The 12,469-nt window shown below is 46.4% G+C and overlaps 1 protein-coding gene across 1 annotated transcript in view; it reads right to left on the minus strand.

The window, feature by feature from the left end:
- Nucleotides 1-12,469, minus strand: part of BMERB1 (bMERB domain containing 1) — a 123,386-nt gene that overhangs the window by 96,081 nt on the left and 14,836 nt on the right. The window lies entirely within an intron of this gene.

Genomic DNA, 12,469 nt, shown 5'->3' on the forward strand with positions numbered 1-12,469 from the left:
AAAAAAAAAAAAATTAAAAAAAAAAAAAAAAAAAAAAAAGAAGAGTCAGGCATTAACTATGGTCCTTTCTGAGAACATGGATGGAAAGTCAGGCCAGAAGCCTCCCGGCCTTATTGGTGAATACACTTCAAAGGAACATTCTTTAAAGCTGTTTCCAGGACACCTGAGTGGCTCAGTCGGTTAAGCATCGGACTCCTGATTTTGGCTCAGGCCATGATCTCGAGGTTTGTGGGATAGAGCCCTGAGTCAGGCTCTGTGCTGTCAGCATGGAGCCTGCTTGGGATTCTCTCTCTCTCTCTCTGTCTCTGCCCCTCCCTTGCCCATGCTCTCTCTCTCTCAAAATAAATAAATAAACTCAAAAAAAAAAAAAAAAAACCCAAGACAAAATAAAACAAAAAGTTGTTTCCTGTCCTTGCAGTCTCCAAAGAACAGTTAGTGGTAGAGCAGACAGTGAGCCTAGTTTACCTGGGACTCATAGTTTCCTGGAATGCAGGACTTGTCAGTGCTAAACTCAGGACGGTCCCAGGCAAACCAAGATGGTTGAACACCCTAGTGGTGGCCATCGTTGGGTAGTTTTTCAGATGACATTTTTCTAATATTCCCCTATTCATTTCCAGCCTTCTTCGTTGCAAGAGACTGTCGATGCTTCAGAACCCACATGAGTGATTTCTCACAAAATACTCATTATAACCAAATCCCACTAACTGAATGGTTGCTATGTTCAAAGAAGGGCCTTCCAAGTGTGATTTTCTGAGTGTTGCTCTCCATTTTTCCTGCTCTGTCCTCACCATGTTCACAGTATAATAGAGTAGTGATCCTGATCTTGTAGCTTTAACGCAAAGTCACTGATGGTTCAAAGCCTACTGCATATCCCCAGAGATTAGAATCTCTATTTGGACTGAGATGGTGTGCGGGTACAGGTGACTTTAGTATGTACCCCGGGAGAGAAACTGACCCAATGGAAGGCAAGTAGGGCTGGAGGAAACTTGACAGTTCTTGGTCCCTTCCAATGGCTTGTTGGAGAAGGACTTGTTAGCACATTCAGGCTTCAGTGCTCTCCACCAAAGCAGTTAATATTTAATTATTGGCCATGGCTAGGCTTGTGATGATTACAAGTTAGAAAATAGAAGAAAAAATCAGCTAGGCATTAACAGAATGAGTCATAAGTTTTGACACTATGATTTGATTATGGTATGGCTTGACTTTGCAAAACACGCTTCAACAATTCTACTACATGCGTTTATAATTGCAACGTAAAGGAATTAATCTTGCAAGCTCATTTTTTTGAGACTTCTAAAACACTCCTGAGATCACAAAAGACCCTCTTCTATGACACTGAAAATTACTTGGTCCTAGATGCAGGATTTCACATATTTTAGATGACCTCTGCTATGATGCCATATACTCATTAGAACCTTAACAAATGTCCTAGGCTGAATTGAGGTGCTCTGTGAGTATTAGAAAAACAGGGTTGGTCATTATGCAATTAACATCAAGCCAGGCTTTAAGATTTAGAGAATTTCAAACTTCTTTAAAAAAAAAAACTGTGATTAGGGGTGCCTGGGTGGCTCAGTCGGTTGAGTGTCTGACTTCAGTTCAGGCCATGATCTCATGGCCTGTGGGTTCAAGCCCTATATCGGGCTCTGTGCTGACAGCTTGGAGCCTGGAGCCTGTTTCGGATTTTGTGTCTCCCTCTCTCTCTGCCCCTCCCCTGCTCATTCTCTCTCTCTCTCCCTCCCTCCCTCTCTCTCTCTCTCTCTCTCTCTCAGAAATAAACATTAAAAAAAATTTTCTTTTTAATCTGTGATTAGGGGCACCTGGGTGGCTCAGTGGGTTAAGCGTCTGACTTTGGCTCTGGTCATGATCTCATGGTTCGTGAGTTTGAGCCCAGCAACGGGCTCGCTGCTTCCAGCATAGAGCCTGCCTCGGATCCTCTGTCCCCCACTCTCTCTGTCCCTCCCCTGCTCATGCTCTCTCTCTCAAAAATAAATAAATATTTTTTAAAACTGTGATTAAAAATGGGGGTGGACCCGATATTTCTTTTGAAAATACAAAATCAGGTAATAACACTTGGCACAGGGGAAGAAAAAAGTTTTAGTATTTTTCCTCACGTTGTTGAATGTGGTCTTTTTTGTTTGCTCACTTCCAGACTTGAAAGTGAGTGACACCTCATATGTGGCTGCCCAAAGGGAACAGAAAAGATCCATGGGGTCCCTGTGGCTTCTGGTCTGTGGCCCCATATCCCCAAAACATGAGTGAGTTTACTAGCCACAGAAAAGCCTTTCTGGATTGAGTGTCAGAGAGCCAGAAACAGAAAGCCACAAGTTATCGCAGCATTCTGGAAGGAGATTTCAACAAAGGTCAGAAAAGGACATTAATATTCATTCTTTTAATCAGACAGCTTCTGCCCCACTGACCAGATCTGCGGGCTGAGTTCGTGGCTTCTTCTCATCTCCCTCCCTTCTTAAAATGAAATTTTTACCTTGGAATAATTTCATATTTGCAGAAAAGTTGCCATCATAGTGCAGGGGGTTCCCGTGTCCCCTTCACCCAATTTCCTCCAAGGTTCACATCTTCTAGAAAGATGGTGCATTTGTCAAAATGAAGCATTAACAGTGGTACGATACTATTCATTAAACCACAGGCTTGATTCGAATTTACTAGTTTTCCCATTCATGTTCTTTTTTTCTGTTGCAGGCCCAGCCCAGCCTCCCACACTGCCTTCGCGTCTCTCCTTGGTAAGTAAGAGCCACCCCGTCTGCATCAGGACACCCAGCCTCAGCTCCCTTTTCTCATCAGAGTGTGTTAGAAACTAGACGGCAGCCCCGACACGGAATCACTCATGCCAAGCCCCACATCGCCAAACGAAGACTTAATTACAGTTCTGGCTCTCCCAGAAATGGAACCTTAAACCAGTCAGGAATTGCCTGATCAGATGAGTTATCTCATCTGCCTGATAAACCCGTGCCGTCCCCTGAAAGACAGTAAGCAGCTGGCCGTAACCAACCCGCTTTTTTGCCTAGTACAGCTTCCCTCTTCCTGCTCCCTCTGGCTACAAAGTCTCTTGCCCTGTACCGCTCTTCAGAGCTCCCTTCTGCCTACTAGATTGGTTGTTGCCCAACTCATGAACCGTTGACGAAAGCCAGTAAGATATTTAAAATTTATTCAGTTGAGGGGCACCTGGGTGGCTCAGTGGCTTAAGCGTCCAACTGTTGGTTTCGGCTCAGGTCATGATCTCAAGGTTCATGAGTTCAGGCCCTCCCTGTACCAGGCTCCTTGCTGATGGTGCTGGTGCAGAGCCTGCTTGGGATTCTCTCTCTCCCTCTCACTGTCTCTCTCTCTCAAAATAAATAAACTTTGAAAAAAAACAATGTTTAAAACTTATTCAGTTGAATTTTGTTTTTCAACAAGAGTCTTCTCACACTGGACACATTCATTTATTTTTTTATTCATTCAGCAGATATATTTTTTTTAATGTTTATTTACTTTTGAGAGAGAGACACAGAGCATGAGCAGAGGAGGGGCAGAGAAAGAGGGAGACACAGAATCCGAAGCAGGCCCCAGGATCCAAGCTGTCAGCACAGAGCCTGATGCGGGGCTCGAACTCACGAGAACTGTGAGCTCATGACCTAGGCCAAAGTCGGATGCTTAACCGACTGAGCCACCCAGGTGCCCCTCATATAGCAGATATTAATTGAGCACTTGCCGAGTGCAGGGCAAATAAAACAGGTGTGATCCCTTCTGTAACAGAATTAAGGGTAAACAGTAACCACGTGATAGGAAGAAAACTGTGGCAAGATGGAAGGGCTCCGAGCTTGCAGGAGGAGATCGCGGAAGGCCTTTTGCGGCGAATTTCTAGTTGAGACCTAAAAGGGTGAGGAGGAGGAGTTTGCCAGGTGAGAAAGGGGAGAATCCAAGCAAAGGCACCCAGGAGAACGGGTTCCCCTCCCCGGGGAACTGACAGCAAAGCAAGGAACTGGAAGGGGATCCAGGTGAGGCCAGAATGCAAGACAGACAGGACACCCTGCTCTGAAATGAACACGGATCAGAACGAACGAGTCGGCTGCGTATCAGTGGCTGTGTCCCCCGGTGCTTGGCTCGTGCAGGTACTGCGGGTTGGTGTGAGCCGTTGTGTGTCATTGTCTCCCCTCCTAGAAAGCGAGCTTCTTGAACGAAGCAACTCTGCCTCACTCACCTCAGTTTCCTTCCCCCTCCCGGTCCCCAGCAAGCCGTGTGCACAAAAAGAACCAAAACGTGTGTTTACTGGATCAAGTTAGACTTTCTGTTACATCCCATTCCCGTTACTGTTGGTTTAGATTATACGTGTTTCATCTAATTTGTCAAGCGTTATTTTCTCTTAAGCTGCCACTTCTCCACCTGCTCTGGGCTGCATGCAGCTCTTTAAGACTTCCTTCGTCCAGGGGCGCCTGGGTGGCGCAGTCGGTTGGGCGTCCGACTTCAGCCAGGTCACGATCTCACGGTCCGTGAGTTCGAGCCCCACGTCGGGCTCTGGGCTGATGGCCCGGAGCCTGGAGCCTGCTTCCGATTCTGTGTCTCCCTCTCTCTCTGCCCCTCCCCCGTTCATGCTCTGTCTCTCTCTGTCCCAAAAATAAATAAACGTTGAAAAAAAAAAAAAAATTAAAAAAAAAAAAAAAAGACTTCCTTCGTCCAGACACTAAAAAGGAAAAGAACCCTCTGTTCTGTCCCTAGGCAGGGGGGGTGTGTCCCCTAAAACAGTGGAAGTGCATGCGAAAAGGGACCAGATTCCGACATGTGATTTGTCTCTCGGCGAGAAGCGTGATTCAGAGGAGGAGGAGAAGGACGGGTAGGGGGGCGAAAAGGGGAAGGAGAGGAAGGACAAAGGGACATCTGGACAAGGATGTGCTCAGCGGTTATCTGAGGGTGGTGGGATTATTTTAAGTGACGGGTGCATCCTTTGATCGTCTCCAGTATTTTTTAATTAAAAAGATCATGACTCAGCCATGCCTACGTGATGAAGCTCCCATAAAGAGGGAGACGCATCTGCAAACTCACCAACCTTCCCCCCCCCTCCCCCCCATACCTTGCCCTACGCACTTCTTCCATCTGGCCATTCCTGAGTTACGTATCCCTTTCTTTTTTTTTTTAATTTTTTTTTTCAACGTTTATTTATTTTTGGGACAGAGAGAGACAGAGCATGAACGGGGGAGGGGCAGAGAGAGAGGGAGACACAGAATCGGAAACAGGCTCCAGGCTCTGAGCCATCAGCCGAGAGCCTGACGCGGGGCTCGAACTCACGGACCGCGAGATCGTGACCTGGCTGAAGTCGGATGCTTAACCGACTGCGCCACCCAGGCGCCCCTTACGTATCCCTTTCTAATCAACTGGTGATCTAGTTTTTAAAAACGTATGCACATTCATCCTCTTACCTGCAGAATAAAGAAGCTGGTTATTTTTATTGGAGGGGGGAAAAACAATCTCACCCCTTCGTGGGGCACCTGCAGGGGGACTAAGGGATTTTGCTCTGTAAGAACCTGCCGTCCTTTCTCTGGTCACGCGCCTCTACTGCATTGTCTTGAGAGAGAACACCTCACTCGTCGAATGCTGTCTGCTGGGACTGGCCTTCGCGATGCCCCACCCTCCCTCGCCCCGGGTTGGGTTCCGATCCAGCTGGACCGACAGACATGTTCAAGGCTTTGACCTCAGCTTGGTTTCCCCCAACCCCCATTCGGCCGCTGTTTGCTCATAGAGCTCGTCCCGTGACTGGGGAGGGCCCACTGGCTGAGAGTGGTTGTGAAGGTCAGCAGTGGGAGGAGGCACTGGGATGTGGGGGAAGTTCAAGGGGTCCGGCGCCTAGGGAGTTTTCACACACAGGAGGCAGGATTGCTTTCAAGCAACAGAATGGACTCTGGTTAACTCAGAGGTTTTTCTCTCTGTCCTCTGCTTGGGTATTTGAATCTTGAGCACTGTGGCTCAGGGATGAAAACGGGAAAGGGGGTGCTGATTCAGCTCGAATTTTCTACCACCTGGACTTTTATTTACTTACTTATTACTTACCTGGAGCTTTATAGGGGGTGGGGGGGGGGGACTCTCCTTTTTAAGGCCTGCCCAGAAAAAGTGTGCCAACCCCTGGCCTAAACACTAGAGGGAGATTAAAATAGAGTTTAGGCTTTGTCCCTGCTCTAAAGGAGCTTATGATCGACTGCGTGAGGCAGTCCCCATATAACTAAACCAGATCCAGGACCCAGGATGGAAAGTGTAACAGGAGGTCAGAAATGGAAGAAATTCTTCATGGGAGGTGAGCTAGAAAGAGTGGTGGCTTCTGGAGCCTTGAACCTTTGGCAATGCCTATATTTCTCTGTAGGTGGGGCTTGGAGACAATAATCTGGTTGGGAACTTGGAGCTACGTGTGCAGTGTCCTTTCCATAAGGGGCCGGGGTCAGCTGTGCATATCACATAAAAGGAGTGAAGGATGCAGGGTGGGGGTGGGGTGTCAATGAACCTGCCACCAAGGAAAGGTAGGATCAAGCTTAAGCAGAGAAGAGAGGGTGGCATGTCACAAAGAAAGGGGGAACAATGACGTCGACGGCAATAATAACAGCAGTTACTATGATCAAGCCCTTCTCATGTGCTGGGCACTGTGTCTAGTGCCCCACAGGTACTATCTTCATTGAATGCTCTCCGTAATTGTTATGAGGTAGGTACATATTGTCCCCGTTTCACAGAAGAGGATGTGAAGGAGACCAACACCCAGATCAGAGGTGCATTGTAGAGCACAGAGGGAAATAAGTCTATGCAGAGGGAGAGAAGGTGTGGATTATGGAAAGTGGGGAAGACCAGGCAGAGGGTATTATACTCCAATTAAAAAATAAAGACAGACAACCAGCAAAATACAATAGAGAAGTTTGTAGTTGGAGTCAGTAGCAATGGGACATTTTGGGGAAAGGGAGAGATAAGCCAAAAAAGACGGTGATGAAAATTCTGGTCAACAGCACAGTGGGCAGAAGCAAGGTAAGAGACCAGCTCCGAGGCAGGTCTCACACAGCTCTGAAATTCACAACGTGCTTTGGCCTAGTAAGGACCCCTACCATCAACAAGTGTGCGTCACTAAATTTCACCCAGCAATTTCCAAACACATCGACCCGAGTCCTCCCTTTTGCTTAGAAAACCCATTAACAGCTGCTATGTCTCCACTTAGAAAAAGCTGCCTTTGAGAAAAGGCTTACGGTCATACGAGAGATCACGTTATTGGACACTGAGCATCCAGATGGCCGATTTTATAAATGCGGCAAAAAGGCAAATGGCTCCATGCATTTCTGTCTTTAAATCCTGCCTCCGATATGCCTCTGTGCGGAGTCTCCAGATCTTTATACAACAAACAGCCGCGTATGTGACCCTAGTAAGTAATCGAACACCAAGGGGTTTAGACCCGCTCGCCAACTTCAAGCTGCTTTGCTTTATTTTTAGATAATAGAAATGGCAGCTGAGTAAATACTGTAAATCTAGATACCCGATTCCAACCGCACAGAGGCCAAAGTAATTTCTCTCTCAAGGCCATTTTTAGAAGCTTGTTAGCGTCTTGCCCAGTCTCCCTACCTCCTCAGGAGGTGAAGCAACGTTCTTCAGTTGCTTAGGAATCAAATACATCGATACAACTCAGCTAACACATACTGAATTCCTAGTGGGTGCCGATTCCTGTGTTTAACAGCCTCTTCTTTGAAAGGAAGATCTGTTAACCAGGCAGCGTTGGTAGATATCAACCCCAGGATGTATGGTAATGACTCTGATCTTAAATATGAGAGAGAGAGAGAGAGAGAGAGTCATTTTAGTTTGCAGAGCAGCTAAGTGACAACTACAAGATTTACCCACCGCTCAGCTTCAATCAAGCTGAACATCTGGATGTTTATTACATCTTGACAGCATCGAGAGAGAAACCTCTGGATAATTAATAGACTGGGTTCTCGCTCATTCTTCAGTCCCCCTCGGACTCCACGTTTTCAAGTACAGACTTTCACTAGACCAGGTTTCATTTGAAATCATTTTCTGCTCTGAAGGATGATTTCCCTGTCGCTCTTGAAAACTCGTAGCTTTCTTTGTGCTGGAAAAACTGGTTAATTCAATTCCTGGAGTCTCATCGCTACCTCTTCAGGAGAGCATGTAGGTCATTTTGGGGGGAAAAAGTATTTCCATGGAAGATTATGCCTCTAAAGGTCACCTCTCCAGGTTACCTGATTCTAGTCTCTCCTTGTCTTTGAGCTGTCTTACAACTCTGTGAGAGTGGTATAATGAGGCAAAAATAATTCTTGTGCACAAGGAAATCCATGCCCAGCTGGTAGAGATCCCACTGACTTCTCTCTCCTTGAGGGAAAACTCAGTTTTACTTTAATTTACCCCTTCATTTCAATATCCCTGCTCTGCAAATCAGAATATTCTTCAGATTCTGTGCAATCGGTTATAACATCGAGTTGGTGCCCTCATTGAGCAGAATACAAATCTTTAACATGGTTTATTTGTATATCATCGGGAGAGTCATGATTTTACCTTTTCCTGAAAAGTATCTTTTAACCTTAACCGTAACAGAGAAAGATACATCAACGTTTTTCCATATTCCCTCAAATATGCCTTGTCTCTTGCCTCCCGCCCCATTAGAACCACGAGTGAATTTCTCCTGCACCAGAACAGTCATGTTGTCATAGAATAGCAAGCTGAGAAACACATCAGCCAGTGGGCAATTATCTTTTCAAAATACAGTCTACTGTGCTGCAGAAAGGGAGTTACGTTAATGGTGAGGCCGGGCTACCTAACACAGGTTATGCATCTCTCTAGCCGGGACAAATGTTTGAATACGACTGCTAATCATAATAGCAATAGTATCTTTTGCATTCAGGAATGGATGCCACATCTAGGGCAACAGGACTCGTAGGTTGAGTTGTTTTCCCAAGAGCAATAACAGATTTACAATTTAGGATTTAATCATTTATTTTGCTGAGAGTTTTCAGGTGGTGGCCATCAGGGTCCAACAGAGGAAGTCCTTTATTAGGAAGGGAAGTCTTATTTACTGACCTCCTTTCGGATATACAGGATAAATGGGTCCAAGTAGTACTTTAGCATCTGCCCAGCTTGAGCACCTGGCAAAATCACCATCCCTCTGGGGTAGGGGCTTCTAGTCCATTAAAAAGGGAGGTGGGGAAATGGGTTAACTGTATTAAAAGGTACGGGGGCGGGGGGGGGGTGCAGTTCTAATGTGCAGCCGGAGTTGAGAATCACACAGAACTAGACGATCTCCAGAAAGAACAATTTTTATCCTGTGCCCTATACAAGCAGTAGAATCAATTGAACATAAACATAGGCAGACGTAAACACACATGGTCTTTCTTAAAAGGAGGAGGAGACACCTGAATCATCAGGAATATTTGATTTCCTAGTAGACTTTTTTTTTTAGTTTTTGTTTATTTATTTAGAGAGAGACAGGGAGAGAGAGCGTGGGCAAGGGAGGGGCAGAGAGAGAGGGAAGAGAGAGAGAATCCCAAGCAGGCTCCATGCTGTCAGGTCAGAGCCCAACACGGGGCTCGAACTCACAAACTGTGAGATCATGACCTGAGCCTAAATAAACCAAGAGTCGGATGCTTAACCAGCTGAGCCACCCACACACCTGTTAGTATACTTCTATATACTAAGAAATTCATCAAGAACCTTAAAAGAACTAAGCATTCTGTCTCCTCCCTCACCCAGCTAAAAGAAGTGCTCATGTCAGCTCACAAGAATGGAGATGTCATCTGCCACCCGGCACACTCCATTTTCTTGGTCCCTTTCATTACTGTCTGTGCACCCTTTGAGGTGCTAACAAAGAAAAAATGGTCAGTCCCTGGACACAGTTTTCAGGAGAACTTGGAGCCAATGTTCTCCGGACTGACATAAATCCCCCTCGTTTTGGTAGCAGAGTCAAGGGCTGTTGTTGGAAGGAGTATTTCTATTTATCCACCTGAAACATTTTCTTTGTTATAAGTGAAAGTGACAGTTTCTTCTTCACTTCAGGTTGTGGTAAACAGAAGTCTTCCCAGGCATGAATGCCTTGAGGAAAATCAAATCCATTCTGCATGGGGAGATTTCTTTATGCTTCAGGGAGTTCATAATCGGGTTTCTCTTGGCTTAATCTTCACATCCAAGACGTTGCTTATCGACAATGCTTTGTGTGTGTGAACAGACAGCTGTGAGACATCTGAAGAAAAAGAGGGCAGAAACCTAGGGACCAAGGGCAGAAACCTAGGGACCAAGGGCAGAAACCTAGGGACCAAGGGCAGAGATGGCATAGAAAAACTCCGGACTCCCCCGCATCACAAAACTAGAGTACCTGTATCAAAAAAGAATTAGGCCTGATCAGTGCTTCTCAGCTGGGGACAAGTTTGCCCCTCTACTGAACATTTGACAATATCTGGAGATATCTATGGTTGTCACAATTGGGCAGGCGTAAGGGGGTAGTGGTGGTACCATTGGCACCTGGTGGGCAGAGGCCAGAAATGTTACCATCCTACAATGCACGGGCCAGCCCCCACAGGTCAGCGTGATCCAGCCCCGATGTCAGTGTCAACAGGCTAAGGTTGAGAAATCATGGACAAATGGACTCCACAAATTTCCTTCAGCCCTAAGACATCAGGATGCTAAAACATCATGCTCAATCCCAAATAAGAAGTCTATTGCTATGGACTTAATTGTCCCCCAAAATTCCAATGCGGAAGCCTTAACCCTTGGTGTGACTGTATTTGGAAGTAGGGCCTATAAGGAGGCAGTTAGGTGTGATGAGGTCATAAGGATGGGGCCCTGAGCAGAGAGGATTAGTGTCCTTGTTAGAAGAGACATCAGAGCCCCACCCCCCCACCCCCGCTTTCTACCTATGCACTTGCACAAAGAAGCGGTCACGGGAGCACAGAGAGAAAAGGTGGCCTCCTGCAAGCCGAGAGAAGAAGCCTCAGAATGAACTGTACCTCACCAGCACCTTGATCTTGGACTCTGCAGGTTCCAGAGCTGTGAGACATAAATGCATGTTGTTTAAGCCATCCTGGCTATGGTATTTTGTTATGACTGCCTGAGCAGACTAAGGCAGCTGTTTACAGTAATCCCATCGCTAACCTGTCCTCAAGCAACCACTCTGTGCCACGCGCTGTGCTAAGCCCTTGACACACCTACTCACGCTTACTCCTCGACACGCCCTCGTGCGGTGGCAATTATTACTATTCTCCCTACAGAAGAGTCAGTGAAGACCCAGAGAGGTCACACAACTAGACCAAGATCAACCGGTTGGTAAGAGAGAGAGGTGGGTTCTGAGCCCAAAAAGCCCGACCCCTAGTTAGGAATCCCTACATTTCATGACCACAAGATACCACATTCCCAGACGCTCTTTCTCCACACTTGAAATTATAAACTTGAAGGGAAGGATGAAGAAAAGGGCCAGCAGAGAGAGAAATTGCCACAGAGTGGGGAGGCCACAAGTCCCTGTAGCTTCTTCAAAAAGTCAAATGCAGAATTACCCCCTGGTTTGACAATATCACTCCTACGTACACACCCAAAAGACAAACAAGCAAATACTGCTCATAAATGTTGACAGCAGCGTGATTCATGATAGCCAAAAGGTGGAAACAACCCAAGTGTCCATCAAGTGATGAGTGAATAAACAAAATGTGGTATATTCATAAATGGAATATTATTTAGCCATGAAAAGGAATAAAGCATTGACATCTGCTACAAAGTGGATGAGCCTTAAGAACACTACACTTGTGTAGGTGGCTCACTCGCTTAAAAGCGTCCAACTTCAGCTCAGGTCATGATGTCACAGTTCGTGACACACATCGGGCTCTGTGCTGACAGCTCAGAGCCTGGAGTCTGCTTCTGATTCTGTGTCTCCTCTCTCTGACCCTGCCCTACTCCTTCTCTGTCTCTCAAGAAGAAAATGAAGCTTAAAAAAAATTTTTTTTAGACACTACACTCAGGGTACCTGCGGGCTCAGTCAGTTAAGCGTCCGACTTCGCCTCAGGTCATGATCTTGAGGTTCAAGAGTTCGAGCCCCGCACTGGGCTCTCTGTTGTCAGAGCAGAGCCTGCTTCGGATCCTCCGTGCCCCCTTCTCTGCCCCTCCCCCACTTGCTCTCTCTCAAACGTAAATAAACATTTAAAAAAAAATCACTACATGGGGCGCCTGGGTGGCGCAGTCGGTTAAGCGTCCGACTTCAGCCAGGTCACGATCTCGCGGTCCGGGAGTTCGAGCCCCGCGTCAGGCTCTGGGCTGATGGCTCGGAGCCTGGAGCCTGTTTCCGATTCTGTGTCTCCCTCTCTCTCTGCCCCTCCCCCGTTCATGCTCTGTCTCTCTCTGTCCCAAAAATAAATAAACGTTGAAAAAAAAATAAAAAAAAAAAATCACTACACTCAGTGAAAGAAGCCAGGTTCCATGTAGTAGAAAACACCCAGAATAGGTAAATCTGTAGAGACAAAAAGTTGTT

The sequence above is a fragment of the Herpailurus yagouaroundi genome, unplaced genomic scaffold (assembly GCF_014898765.1).
Source record: "Herpailurus yagouaroundi ecotype Mexico unplaced genomic scaffold, PumYag 222, whole genome shotgun sequence".
NCBI classification, from domain to species: Eukaryota; Metazoa; Chordata; class Mammalia; order Carnivora; family Felidae; genus Herpailurus; species Herpailurus yagouaroundi.